Genomic DNA, 14,637 nt, shown 5'->3' on the forward strand with positions numbered 1-14,637 from the left:
CAGCATTCATTCCACCAAAAAACAAAACAAAACAAACAAACAGAAAACATATATATATATATATATATACATATTCTGAATATTTATGTGTGTATTTTAAGTACATATAGATCTACTTTTTTTCTTCTTAATGATTAGAAAGGATTCTACAACGTGTATTGATTAAACTTATTTTCCCATTCACCCACTGATGGACATTTCTATTTATCATCTTTACTGCTTTCTTTAACAAACTATGTTCAATAAATATCTTGTACATGTGTATTGGAAAATGTCTCCATGTATGTGCACAAGAAAAGTTGCTTACAATGAGATTGCTGGATGAAAAGAAATGTACATTTTTAATAATAACTATAAACAGAGTATAATCTATAAAAACTTTGAATCACTATGTTGTATACTTGAGACTAATATAATATTATAATTCAACTATACCTCAATTTAAAAAATAAAATACACAGACTTAGAAAACAAATTTATGGTTACCCAAGAGGAAAGGGGGTGAGAAATTAGGAGTTTGGGATTAATATATACACACTACTATATATAAAATAGATAATCTACAAGGACCTGCTGTATAGCACGGGGCACTCTGCTCAATATTCTGTAATAACCTAAATGGGAAAAGAGTTTGAAAAAGAATAGATATTTGTATATGTATAACTGAATCACTTTGCTGTATACCTGAAGCTAACACAACATTGTAAACCAATTATACCCCAAGATAAAATAAAAATTTTTTAAAAATCTGAAAAAGAATAATATCTGTCTATATATTAATATATATACATATATAAATATACAATATATACCTATATTTGTATAACTAAATCACTTTGCTGTATATCTTGAAAATTGTAAATCAACTATACTTCAATTTTTAAAAGAAGGTTGAATTAAGGAAAACCAGACCCCAGAATACTTCTACAGTCTTGAGCAATAAAACAATGAAATCTTTTTGGTAAAGGTCAGAAATAAGAGTTACAGTGTCTGCATTATTTGGAGAATAATACAGGAATTTGATCACAAGCTTTTATATGTAAATACCAGTCTCTTTCAGGGCTTAAATTATATAGGTGGTAAATGTCATTGAACACAATAGATGACTTGGTACTTTGTCTGGAAACTATTTTTAATCAATATTAGTATGACGATTCAATATTACATATAACCAAACATGAAAGGTCTTAATGTCTTTAAAATTTTAATGCCTTCTACTTTAGAGGTACTAAAGTGAAGAAAAATACCTTAAATAACCCAGTTTGTCTCATGAAAATCTGAACAACCAACCATAAAATACAAGGCTGCTTAATATAAATGAGGAAATAATATAAAGGGCTAGACTTAGTAAGGAGGCAATATGATGTCAGCGGCAAACAGATGCTCAACATTTTGTAACTAAGAAAAAAGACCAACAATGCCACATATCTGCTTGTCTCAAACTGTCCATGTTTTAGTACTCTGGAGAGTACCTCCCTTCTTCTTAATCCACATAGATGCTGAGCTTTGATTGGAAACTCATTCTGAAATCTCTTGGGACTCTCAAGCACTCTAATTTTGACTTTTGCAGGATGGAAAATTCTAGCAACGGAATGACCATCAGCTAATGACTCACCCAGTGCAGCTTTGTGCCTCTAGTCATGCGCTGAAAATAAAAACTAGAAGCTGACCTGGTGGTAGGTGGTAGCTACAGTCCCTGGTCCAGGTTCATCCTAGAGAAACAGGCCCCTGGATTAGACCCCCAAACTGGGCAGGAAAGCCACTGTGTGCCAGGATTCCTTAAATAACTTACAATAAGATAACTGATTACTAGAAAAAAAAAAAGGTACTGTTCATTCTTATTCATTCATAATACATGAACGTGACAAATCCAAAAAATTGGAATAATAAAAAAGATATTAATAATAAGCTTATCATCTTATCATTCTACTGGTAATCCTCCTTTGCATCCAGCTTTCAGCTAGGACTCTGTGTGTTCCTTCTCACTTCAATATATTAAGCTTCGAAAGGACTTAATTAATGTGGAGTTCGAGGTATTAAAACAAGACTAAAGACATAAATTTCTCTCTCCAACTTTAAGATCTAACCCAGATGCTTTTCTTTAATTTGGTAACAAGAGAAGCTTTTTTTTTTTCCCATTTAAATTACTGTGTGTGTTTCAACTCTTCCCCTCTATTTTCCTGTACATCTCTTCTCTAATTTCTTAATTCTACATAATTATGGATTAAATTGCAACAAAGTGCTTAATTTCTCTGTATAACAATTTCTTTTTGAAGCAAGGATAATCACAAAACTATGGACTGCTGTGCACCAACCACTGTAAATATTAATGAAGAAACAGGTAAATTCTTGAAAACAAATCCCAAAGTTCCTCACCCAAGATAAGATACCATTATTATTCTTATGAAAGTACACCAAAATGGCTATATACCTTCTTATAACAGCTGTGATGCTTTTTGGTTGCAAATAATAAAACCAAAAATCAATCCAGGTAGTTTATTAATTTATGAACCTGAGATCCCAGGAGGACAAACTTTAGGCATGACTTGATCAAGGTTCACACTCTACTTCCTTGTGATTGATTCTCTAGGCTCTGTACTTCCCGGTGTGCCAGCTTCATCCTGGAAGAATATGGCACTGCTGGGTATATTCTACCTCGTTTACGTCTCTTCTTTTCTTGCAGTCATCAAAAAGTTCCAAGTTTGATTCTAATCAACTCCTTCTTCATGAGATGCTAACTAACTTCTGATCCAAACCCTGGAGTCTGGAGCCATGTGTGGACTGGTTTCTGTCTGGATCACTCAGCCATCCAAGAAAGGGTCACTGTGGCAAAATAAACATCGGATTGCTCTGATTGCCTTGGAACAATCAGGGCTCACCCCTAGAGCTGGAGAGAGGATGACAAAACTCAAATCACATTGCAGCTACACAATAAAGGAAGGACGGGATGGACGCTGCGGTGGCCAACACAATCTCCACTATAACTCGGTTATAGCCATCATTTCACGTAAGTCAGCTGAGTAAAAGGAGTATTTAAATACGGAAACTGCTGTAACTGTAGGGTACCCTACTAATACTAACAGATGAGAGATTAAACAATAACATCACCCACATTCTTGCTCTACTGTCCTATTAAGAAAAAAAATCAATCAAATTTCATTAACTGAAAGATAACCAACATATTTTCTAACATTCTTTTCATGCTGTCAAATATTCAAATTTAGATCTCCTGTATCATAATAAACGGCTTGGATAAATTTCAACAAACTCTAAAATACTTGCTTTTTGGCAAGAAAACTCTAATTTGTGAGAGGATTGTTGAGAGCTTCAGTCCCTCCATACGCTCCAACAGCCTTCCCATAGCCACTGAAAGCAAACATAAAATGTCAGTAAAAGCAATGTACTTTCTAGGCAAACGTAGATCCAAGATAAATTCCCTAGTCCCTGTCTTCAAAAAGATTACTGCATGGACTCTTCTTACAAAAAAGTCTGGAACTGTGCAGAGCTGAGGGTCAGAGATTACACGAAATGCTTTCACATACATTATCACAAACATAAGTTTTAAAAAAGAAGGTTGAGGAATTGGCCCAGATCAAGGGAAGATCACAGTCTCAGAGAACGATAAGGATGGACAAATAGGAGTAGCCATGGACACTTAACTAGGAAATTTGGTGGTGGGGGGGGAAGCGAGGAGGGAGTCACCCAAAGAGGATAAATGTCTTCTCAATTGGTTGGGAGTATTTGCAATTTTCTCATCTAGAAAGGAAAGAAAGGAGATGGAGGGACTCAGTCTCCTACAAGATACAGACTTTAGATAAATATTATTTCTAAAGATAAAGATTATTTCTTTCTCTAGGGAGACAAATTTTATCTACCATAGGAGTTCTTATTGTGCTTAGGTATTCACTTACTTCGAGCCCCCCAAAAATCTCTGCTAATTTGTATTATGAAAGAGTACCTAATAACTCAAATGTCTTTAGACTACACAAGCATTTAGCTACAAATGAAGCACAGAAACATTAATATGGAAATTTGACTAAGTGTTTACAGTCATTTGCTATGAGATTTCAGTGTAATTCTTCCCCAGATTTGATGAGGATTTCATATATGCTCTCCTCCTTCCTATATCACACTGGTATCTGTTACTGCAAAGCCACATAAGGATGGTGGCCAGCATCCTTGTGGAAAATATCACAGGACATCCCAGAGGTTTGATAGCGGCAAGGTCCACACAGGCCAAAATGCACTGTGTTACACTCCGCCTCCCTTGAGCCAGATCTATACCGCGGAAAAGTTTGGTACAATTTTTTTAAAGTATAAGCTCTGGACCCAAACAGTCTGGGGTTTAAATCCTAACTCTGAGGCTTGTTAGCAGTGTAAGAGTTGGCAAATTGCATCACCTCCTGAGCTTCCACTGTCTCATCTCTAAATTGCAAATGATACCAATTAAATGATACCTTACTATCAAAGTGTTTAGTGCAATGCCCAGCACTTAGCAAGTTCTGATAAACAGTTACCATTCCACTAAGAAACCAGGGAAAACGTCCCTTTGACTGTGTAGGGCTAGGTTGCAGGTCAGACAGCACACTTGCCTTTCCATTTTCTCTTTTCATCTAGCTTCTTAAGTCACCCATGAGGTGATATGATGATGAGATGATATATGGTGATATGATAACCTCTTGAGAAGTGTACAGCTCGCAGACATTCTCAGACATAACGTGATTTCTGTTTAAGAGGCTGAACCAGCCCTCATAAATAAAATCCATAGTTTTAAATTATTGAGAACCGCAGCTAGAAAGACTGAGGTTATTTTAAAATCTGTTTGTAACAGAGGGACACATTACAAGGAGCACTGATCATCATAGCATGTTAGGTTAGAGCCTGACTACCTGAGTTTGCACCTCAGTCCTGCTGCTTACCTTCTGTGTGACCTTGAGCAGGTTATTGAAGCCTCTTCGAGCTGAGCCTCCATTGCCTCATCTACAAAATGGGGTAATAATGCTCCCTACCTAGAGTCAGATGAGGTACTCAGCTGATGATGCTTGGTGTACAACAAGTGTTACATAAGTGTTAGTTGCTTATAATAGTTCTTGTTATCATCTAAATCCTATACCTATAGGTTAAATAAGTGTCTATAGTAATACTAGCTAAAAGGTCTAATGAGACAGTGAACTGATTATATCTGGGGAAATACAAGAAATTTAAAAGAAATCCCCTATCAGTGCCTCCTCACGTCCCCTTAAAAAACACACTCTTGCTCATAATTTTATCCCACCATTGGAGGAAAAAATAAAGTGTATCACCCTGCCTCAGTGAATGGCTCCATCCTGGCTTTTTTTTTTTGGTGGTACGCGGGCCTCCCTCTGCGGCGGCCTCTCCCGTTGCGGAGCACAGGCTCCGGACGCGCAGGCTCAGCGGCCACGGCTCACGGGCCCAGCCGCTCCGCGGCACGTGGGATCCTCCCAGACCGGGGCGCGAACCCGGTTCACCCTGCATCGGCAGGCGGACGCGCAACCACTGCGCCACCAGGGAAGCCCCCTCCATCCTGGCTTTTGACTTGCCATCAGTGGAGCAGCATAGAGGGCAGGGGTCCAAATCAACGACCTGTGCACATCCCGAGCACCAGAGCAAGGGCAAGGTTTCACGGGGCGTGAAGCCGCTCTGCTCTGTGCAATCGCAGCGGAGATGGGGAAAATTAATACCAAGTCAAAGTGTATGTTGCATCGACAGAGGGGCTCCCCTTTATGAGTGGAATAAAAATTTACAGTAGTCCACCGAGTTGACTTAAAATGCCCTTTTTGTGTCACTAGTTGAATAGAAAGATTCCCGTTAGGCTTTCCTTCATAGAAAAATATTCTAGTCAAAACTACATTTAGGTAACAAAGTGGTATTACTTAATATTATATTAAACAATACTAGTTGCAGTTTACTAAAAATTGTAAAAAAAAAAAAAGTCTGCACACTGCCAATTAGAGTAACAAACACCCTCTGAAGGATCAGGTTTTATCTGATGCTGAGGCTGAGGATAACGTGTAACTCTGGAGCGCCTCATTCAAAAATCAGTTTTCCATGGCAGCCGTTTTAGTGAATGTTTTATGTGCGGTGATAATTGGTTTTGGAATCCATGGCAAACACCATGGTACAAGAGGTCAAACTAAGTTTCAATTTTTGTTTTGGAAAAGAGTAAAGGGAGGATCAGGAAGAATATCTTAATAATGTTCTATTTTTGTGGTCACAGTTAAGTTTATTTTCAAAAAATCCATGGAAACCTTTCTTGGAAAAGTCCAGCCAACAAATTCAACTTATTTTAAAAAATGTATTCAGTAATTGGAAGATTTTTTTAAATCTGTGTGAGACATATGTATGTTATAAGACCAAACTGAGGTTAAAGGGGTGTATATGTTTATATTTAACTTAGAGTTGAAACTGACCCATAAAATTCATAAAGTAACATTTTGGTAGTTTGATTCAAATTGAGCTAATGAAAAATTGGGAAAAACAGATTTGTGTTGGTCCCAGGTCACTGTGAAGCAGCCAAATGTCTGTTTTAAATAGTCCCCGCTGAATCAAAATTAATTTTTCTTGGACTTAGACAAAATATACTACCTTTCCACACTCTGCGTACTTCCGCGGCAGTTGGAAAAGCTAAAATGCAGCTGATAACGTCTTCTTCCTTTTTTTCCTTTTGCTTCCTTTCGCACCATTCTGGTCATGAAATCTAAGAGTCCCTGAAGAAGAATTTCACAGATTTTGTTTTTCTTACCTCAGGCTCTCTCTACCTTCACTGGAATTTCTTGGGCTTTGTTTTATTTTTCTTTCCAACTCATGTTAAGCTTCTACAATGAGCCTCCAGTATCCGGTCCAAACTATCCACCATTTCAAAGCCCACCTGTTTGCAATTTCCACAGAAGCCAGATCCCACCTTATGTAGGGGTCTCCCCCAGGCAAAGGGGGACCTAGGCAGAGTCAGAAATTGAAGCCAGGAAGTAGAATCCCCCTGAAGTGCTTCATGCTCTTGTCCTGTAATTCTCTTAAGTCCTACTTTAAAAAGCACCAGCTCAGCTAATGTAGATTAGAAACTCTGGCTAATGTATGTTGGCTAATTCCATTACTACATTAATGAGTTCCAAGCCATAGCCTTCATTCCCATATAGGTCTTTTATCTTTGCTGTCTTTGGTAACAATGAAAAACTACAAAGCCCCAAAGTGAGAGGATAAAGGTATTCGTAGAACCATTGTTTCTAATAGAAAAAAAAAAAAAAAGGAAACTTTGTTTTCTAACAAAGAATATTTATATTATAGCATATAATTATTATAGAATATATACTACATATACTATATTACATGTAAAATATATGTTATATAGTTATGTTATATTGCCATTACATGGATATTGACATAAATTTTTATTCAATAATTTATAAACTATTAAAATAAAAATATTTTCACTAAAGTTACACTTATGTAAATATATATATATGAAAGTAACCTGGAGGGAAACAACCAAATAAGAGTAGGTTACTTCCTAGGATTGCAGGTGATTTTCCCCTTCATTTTTATGTATCCTTCTGTGTTATTTTACTATAAATGAGCAAATAAAGAAATAAGAAGAAGCACAACTGACTTTATATATTTGTAGATCAGATATAAACAAATAGTCAATAATCTCATTTAAGAGGACTCATAAATCACAAAAGTTTTCAGTAAGTAGAAGGTATTTTGCTGACTTGTTCCAGATAACCAGCTGGGGGTCAGGCCTGACATTTACGTTCTTGTATTTATTTATACATTCCCTGATCCATGTAATCCTACCCTCCTACTTCAGGGTTTCTAAAACCTGGGTAGGGTTTCCTGATAATTTCCAACCACAAAACAACTCTTGATTATCGACAGGTTAGCAATTAGAACATGCAAATGGAGAAGGAAGGCTTGAATCCCTCCTAGTTACTCGTTCTCTTTTGACCCTGGGATTTGCTCCTTCCCCTCACTCTGGTTTTGGGACAGTGGTGGGTTGTCTGGTCATGGAAGGTACAGGCACAACCCAAGTCTGCAGCTGTACAAGGCCTCATGGTTTCATGTGTCGCACCGAGAACAAATGACGCCATAATTGTGAATCTGTTAGTAGTTTACAACTATAATTCAGTCTGCCAATAACTGCTACACAGTTGTTATAGAAACACCCGTATCATGTGTGCTCATTGGAGCACTGAGAAAGATTTAATAAGACAGAGTAGTCTTACAAAATTCCAAGAAAAATATTTTAAGCTCTCATGAAGCAATTGTAGTACTATAAAAATATTTTTATTATTTTTGCATCATTTTATTTCCTGATTTCTCTATCTCTGGATTTTTGAATATCTAAATATAACCGTCTTCTTAGAAATGAAAAAGAATGGTAAACCACCTGATTTAGCTCAGAGGCAAGAAAAAATATATAGCATTACAGGGTACACTTTATGTTTATTCTTAACATGGATTTAAATATAAAAATTGAATACCAAAGTGGAGACTCACAACTACAAATTCACACTCTGTGTCCCTGCTCTTTCCTTCCTGGCACTGAAGCCACAGAATGCCCCCAGAAGACCAGATGCTGCATTCATCAGCTCTTTCTCAGAGCTTAGAATGTGCCACAAATCTCAATGTGTACTGATAAGTGTTTCCCCATTTTTTAATGTCTATATCTCATTTACATTATTTCTCCTTAACCAAACATCTTACTTCAAGACTTACTCTCTTGTGTTTCTCCCCTCTTCAGGTTTGCATAGGTTTTGCAGCCTATTCCTATGTTGTTGACTTGGTAATAAACAGTTTCTGGGCAACAGTACCCATAGGATGCTTCTTTCGGCTTTCTGCTTGCTCTCTTTCCTGTTCTTTCCTTAATGCATAGTGGCCCATGTCAACTGTCAGAGAAAAGGTCATTTTAACCTGCCTTTCAGTGTTCTGTGACCTAAAATTCCTCCCCAGCGTGGTAAGCATTATCAAACCCAAGAAATTTGATCTGGTCCTTCAAAATACCGACATACTACAAATTAAGGCTAAGATTGGTGGGCCAAGTAGGTCATAGGGCTGAAGAAGCTGCAGCTGCAGCTTCGGTCTGGTACTGATCAAAATAACTCTTTTCCATCTGTTCTTCAATCATTTCTTAGAGCATCTGGGTCACTGAGGTGGATCGTATGAGAGAGGAAGACTGGGTCTGAGAAAATTGAACACAACGCCTGGAAGACTGCATCAGAAGGTCAGTGGTATTGTTTTATGAGTGAGTAAAATATCATTGTGATTTAAATTAATGACTGTCAGTTCTAATAATCTCCTAGGTTTCTGACATCCCAAACCACAGAATTCCTCTGAGCCAATGAATGTAAACACTTCCTCCGCTTTGGATTTCTCCTAAAAATATTTTCATTCATTACTTCATTCCCAAGCCATCAAATTTTAATCATTTCTTTCAAAGGAGATGGAAACTGTTCTGTCTTATTATAGTAGTCTGCTCACGCTGCCACAACAAAATACCCTAGAAGGGGTGGCTTAAACAATGGAAGTTTATTCTCTCACAATTCTGGAGGCTGGGAAGTCCAAGATCAGGGTGCCAGCATGGCCAGTTTCTGGTGAAAACTCTCCTTGGCTTACAGACAGCTGCCTTCTCTCTGTGTCCTCATGTGGCAGGGAGAGAGAGGAAACTCTCTGTGTCTCCTCTTAAAAAGGCACTAATTCCAGAATGAGGACCCCATCTTCATGATATCATTCCACCTTAATTACCTCCCAAAGGCCTTATCTCCAAATCCCATCACACCGGAGGTTAGGGTTTCAACATATGAATTTTGGGGGACAAAGCAATTCAGTCCATAGAACCCATCAAAACTCCTGATTTTAGTTTTGCCATTTTTATCTTCTCAACTATAAAAGGTGTTATACTAACATAGTTTACGTATCTCAAACTATAAAATGCAAATCTAACCTAAAGTTTTCTGCACGTTAATAAATGTGAACTCTCTGGCCCGTTTTTTGTAGTAAGCATCTGGCCCTTTATTTTCAATAAAGACAATATGATCATATTTTCTGCGACTGCCTTTTTCTGAGTGCATCAGTCAAGGTCTGGTCTGGAGAGAGAAATCTCACCGGTTATTTAAAGGGAAAATAGTTTAATATACAGAATTGCTAACTAGATATAAAGTCGTTAACTAGTTAACAAAAGGGTAAAAAGGGAATTGGAAGGTAACCACTGGGGCAGTAACTGCAGGAAACAGCTTATAACCTTAGGGCTGGGGAAACAAGGAGAAAGGTTAAGATTATTGAAATGTAGAGACTTATAGGAGGAGCCCCTGGAAGTGACAAACTCCTTAGGGAGAGGAGCTGGCTGCCAACTGATGGTGGTGCCCCTGAGCTTGGAGAAAGGCTCCTTGGAAGTTGGAGAAGCACCCCAACTTCTGCAGAGGCCACCTGCTCCCAGTGGGGCAATCAATAAGATGAGATGTGATGGAGCTGGTTCTGCAAGTTCTGGAAAAGCTGCAAATGGCATTCAGCTGCTGCTATGAGGAAGAACTGGTGCCTACAGGCACCAGTGGTTAGGATGACACAGGAAAGGCAAGGGGACGAGAAGTAGAGGGTTGACTCCACACGGAAATTAGAAGGTAGTTGAGTTCTCTCCTGCACACAAAATAATGAAAAGTCAAGGCCACAAAGTTCTAGAACATCAGCCAAAGTCGACATGGTTTTGGCCCAGACTTCCACATAGAGAGTTACCAATCCGCCATCATGGTCAATACAAATTTTCTTTTTAAAAAACCACTAGAAAGGGGTTTCCCTGGTGGCGCAGTGGTCGGGAGTCCGCCTGCCGATGCAGGGGACACGGGTTCGTGCCCCGGTCCGGGAAGATCCCACGTACCGCGGAGCGGCTGGGCCCGTGAGCCGTGGCCGCTGAGCCTGCGCGTCCGGAGCCCGTGCTCCGCAACGGGAGAGGCCACAGCAGTGAGAGGCCCGCGTACCGCAAAAAAAAAAACAATAACAAAAAAAAACACTAGAAAAGATTCTCATTAAATATCTCATTTTGAGTGAGGCAGCTTCAGACTGAATATTTCCAATGGTTTAGACTTTTATGTGCTGTAAACAGAAGTCACTTAAAAGGCAGGATTATCAGAGAAATAAAAGTAGAAATAATAAAGTACCATCTTCAAGTGTGAAATTATTAAAGTTTAAAAAGCAGTACTCAATCTTGTAGGGTTTGGTATTAATGGGACTCATATATTGCTGGTGGAATCTAGAAAATAATTATATACATATATTTAAAGAAGCTCAAAAATGTTCAAACCCTTTGATCTTCAATTCAGTCAGTGTAGGTACACATTCTAAGGCAACAATAATAACTATATATATTGATTTATGTGTAAAGAAATTTATTGATGTGCTTATTATAATAAAACTGGGAACTATATAAATGTTCAATGATAAAGATGTGATAAAGTATATGGTGTTACAACTATATGATAGCTTGTCTTCCACCATTAAAATATATTTGTTATATCCTATATTATTATACACTAATGCTAATATATAGTATTAAACTTAAAAGTAGGATAAACTGCATACACATAGTATGATTTCATTAGTAAATCAAAATATACTCTTAAGAGTTTCTACTCTTAAAGTAGAAATTAGAAGAATAGACATCAAAATTCAAAAGAAACTAGTCTTGTTTTCTGAATTCTTGGTGATTTCAATCTCCTTGTTATTTATTTTATGTTTTTTGTTTTTCAACATTAAGCTTTTACTATTTTTATATCCTATCTATTTTGTGTTATTACAAATAACATTTGAAGTGACATTTTTATACTATTCAAGAATGGCTGTTTTGATTGATAATTAGAGCTTGTATAAAAGACTTGGCTTACTATTTTTCATCCTGTAACGAAGGAAAATGATGAGATAGTCACATAAATATGGTAACATTAATAGAAAGGAGGATTTTCAAACATTAAAAAAAAGAGAGGGACCAGTAGCTTACATTCAATTGATATACCATTACATTCGTTGTGTTAGTATCATAAGTGACAATATTTTCATTATTAAATTTCAAATATATTATGATGGGGCTTCCCTGGTGGCACAGTGGTTAAGAATCCTCCTGCCAATGCAGGGGACATGGGTTTGAGTCCTGGTACGGGAAGATCCCACATGCTGCGGAGCAACTAAGCCCGTGCGCCACAACTATTGAAGCCCGTGCGCCTAGAGCCCGTGCTCTGCAACAAGAGAAGCCGCCGCAATGAGAAGCCTGCACACCACGACGAAGAGCAGCCCCTGCTCGCTGCAACCAGAGAAAAGCCCATGCTCAGCAACAAAGACTCAACACAGCAAAAAATAAAATAAAATTAAAACAAAACTAATATATTACGATGAATGTTTTACCTATCAGAAATTTGTTGTAAGACCTTTCTGCCATGCCTGGCATGTATTTTATTACATACGTACAACATATTTTTCTTGTCTTACTCTCAGCTGAGCCTCCATAGTGGAGAACAAAGAATTTCAAGGGTCCATACAGTCTAAAGAGAAAGGAGGAGGGGGGTGGGGGAGGGAGGGATGGGGAGTTTGGGGTTAGCAGATACAAACTATTGTATATAGGCTGGATAAACAACAAAGTCCTACTGTAGAGCACAGGGAACTCTATTCGATATCCTGTGACAAATCGTAACGGAAAAGAATATGGAAAAGAATGTATATATGTGTGAATCACTTTATTGTACAGCAGAAATTAACACAGCATTGTAAATCAACTATACTTCGATAAAAATAATAATAATAATAAAAGTGATACAACTGACATATAAAAATAAATAAAGAGAAGTTCCAGCATCTGTGCAAAACTTACTAATAAGATGCTAAGAAAGAAGTCCCATGACCCTTAATTTCTTAATTTGTTTTCTCAAATGTATATAAAAGGAGGCTTGAACATTGAGAGATAGCAGACCATGGATTTCTTCAGGAGTTTCCAGCATGAGAGCACCTCGTGGATGACTTCCTTCCCACCCCAGCCCCCCAGCCCCTATGCTACGTGAGAAGGATGAATTAGGGATGACCCTTTGACCTCAGGAAATTGAGGAATGCAGGCCTGGTACCTGACTCATGTCTGGGGAGTCTAGAGGCACGAGGCTTACTAGAGCAAACTATGGCAACGAGCCCAGAGGTGCTTGGAGCCAGGTCTCCACTTCCAGAGCTGCAGGTCCTGTTTCATAGACCAGGTAGGGGCTGGATGAAAGTCTCTGAGCTTGTGTCACCCTAAAAAGGAGATACCCGAGAGCACTGTCTAGAATTAAGTGACCCAAGAGATGCAGTCGGTGGGGGGTGGCTGCCAGAAGCCAGGGACTGAAGCCAGCATCCAAGGGAACCGGCTGGGATACATATGGCCCACCTCAGGATGCTGATGGGGCTTCCCTATGGGGGAACTTCAAAGAACCCACAAGACTGCTCATGGGAGAAATGATCAGCACTTGGAATCTGCCACCCCAGAGGGCTCCACGGCAAGATTATAACTGCACCAGGCAAGTAAGAATTCATGTGCGCTTTGACGCTCTCACACGTGACATCTGAAGAGTCAGAGGTCCCATGGTGAGTGGAGGGGAAAGACGTAAAGGAAAAGATGGGGAAACAGTGCAAAAAAATTCAGTATCCTCCTTCCTACCACAGATTTCTCTGCAGCAGGACTGAACTGGAGAAGGAGAGAAAATTTAAATATGATGACATATTGATGGTTTGGGTTGGATTGTACTTTTTACCTGCTTAAAAAAAAAATGTTACTATTCATTAATTCCTAAGAGTGGCTGGAGAAGCTGTGGAATCTTCATCCAGGGATAGAAGGGAACGATTTGACAGATTAAGTCAAAAGGAGCATTTAGGGAGAAAGAACAAAGTTGCTTTATGTTCATACCTAATCAAACCCTGCTGATGTCATAAACTGGTTACCTAAGCACTGTCAACAACAAAACATTTCAAATTATGGAAATGACAAAAAAGAGGGAAAAGAAGCTGGTACTACAAAATGTTAGAGTTTTCTCCAAAAAACCACTTTTTTGGACAAAAACAACAGGAAATGTTATCAAGGGAGCCCTATATTTTGAGAAAAGGTTGTACTCTGCTTTCAGAAATATTTGTTTACAATACTGCAATTTTTTTGGAATTTATCCTATAGAAATGTGATGGAAAATGAGGCTCAGCCATAAAAAAGCTAAGTTTCAGAGACAAATTACAACCTATTCACAGAAAATGAACGACGTATACATCTGATTTAAATGGCCTAGGGAAATTTTATGTTGGATGACTGAAGAGACCCACCAGTGTTTCTTATTTTCATCTGTGGTTTGAAGAGTACCTAGATTATTTAATTGCAGAAAAATTTATTGAGCCAGGAGTACGGAATATAAAGGAACTGAAGGTTTTCTCCAGTTCTTCAGAGACGACTGAGGGGGTCTTGTAACTCCTGAAGGTTGAGAAGGAGGGAGGCTGGGACTCCAAGAACCCCAACGTTGGAAAAAGTCAGCAAACCAGGACTCTCAAAAGCAGCGAGGGGGGCTTCCCTGGTGGCGCAGTGGTTGAGAGTCCGCCTGCCGATGCAGGGGACGCGGGTTCGTGCCCCGGTCCGGGAGG

General features: G+C 38.5%; 1 long non-coding RNA gene across 1 annotated transcript in view; it reads left to right on the forward strand.

The window, feature by feature from the left end:
• Positions 1-2,693: 2,693 nt before the first annotated feature.
• Positions 2,694-14,637, forward strand: part of LOC102989493 (uncharacterized) — a 27,005-nt gene continuing 15,061 nt past the window's right edge. The window contains exons 1-2 of the long non-coding RNA XR_448547.3: positions 2,694-3,007; positions 9,150-9,238. This is a non-coding gene — a long non-coding RNA (uncharacterized lncRNA). The remainder of the gene's footprint in view (positions 3,008-9,149; positions 9,239-14,637) is intronic.

This window comes from Physeter macrocephalus, chromosome 9 (assembly GCF_002837175.3).
Source record: "Physeter macrocephalus isolate SW-GA chromosome 9, ASM283717v5, whole genome shotgun sequence".
Classification (NCBI taxonomy): domain Eukaryota; kingdom Metazoa; phylum Chordata; class Mammalia; order Artiodactyla; family Physeteridae; genus Physeter; species Physeter macrocephalus.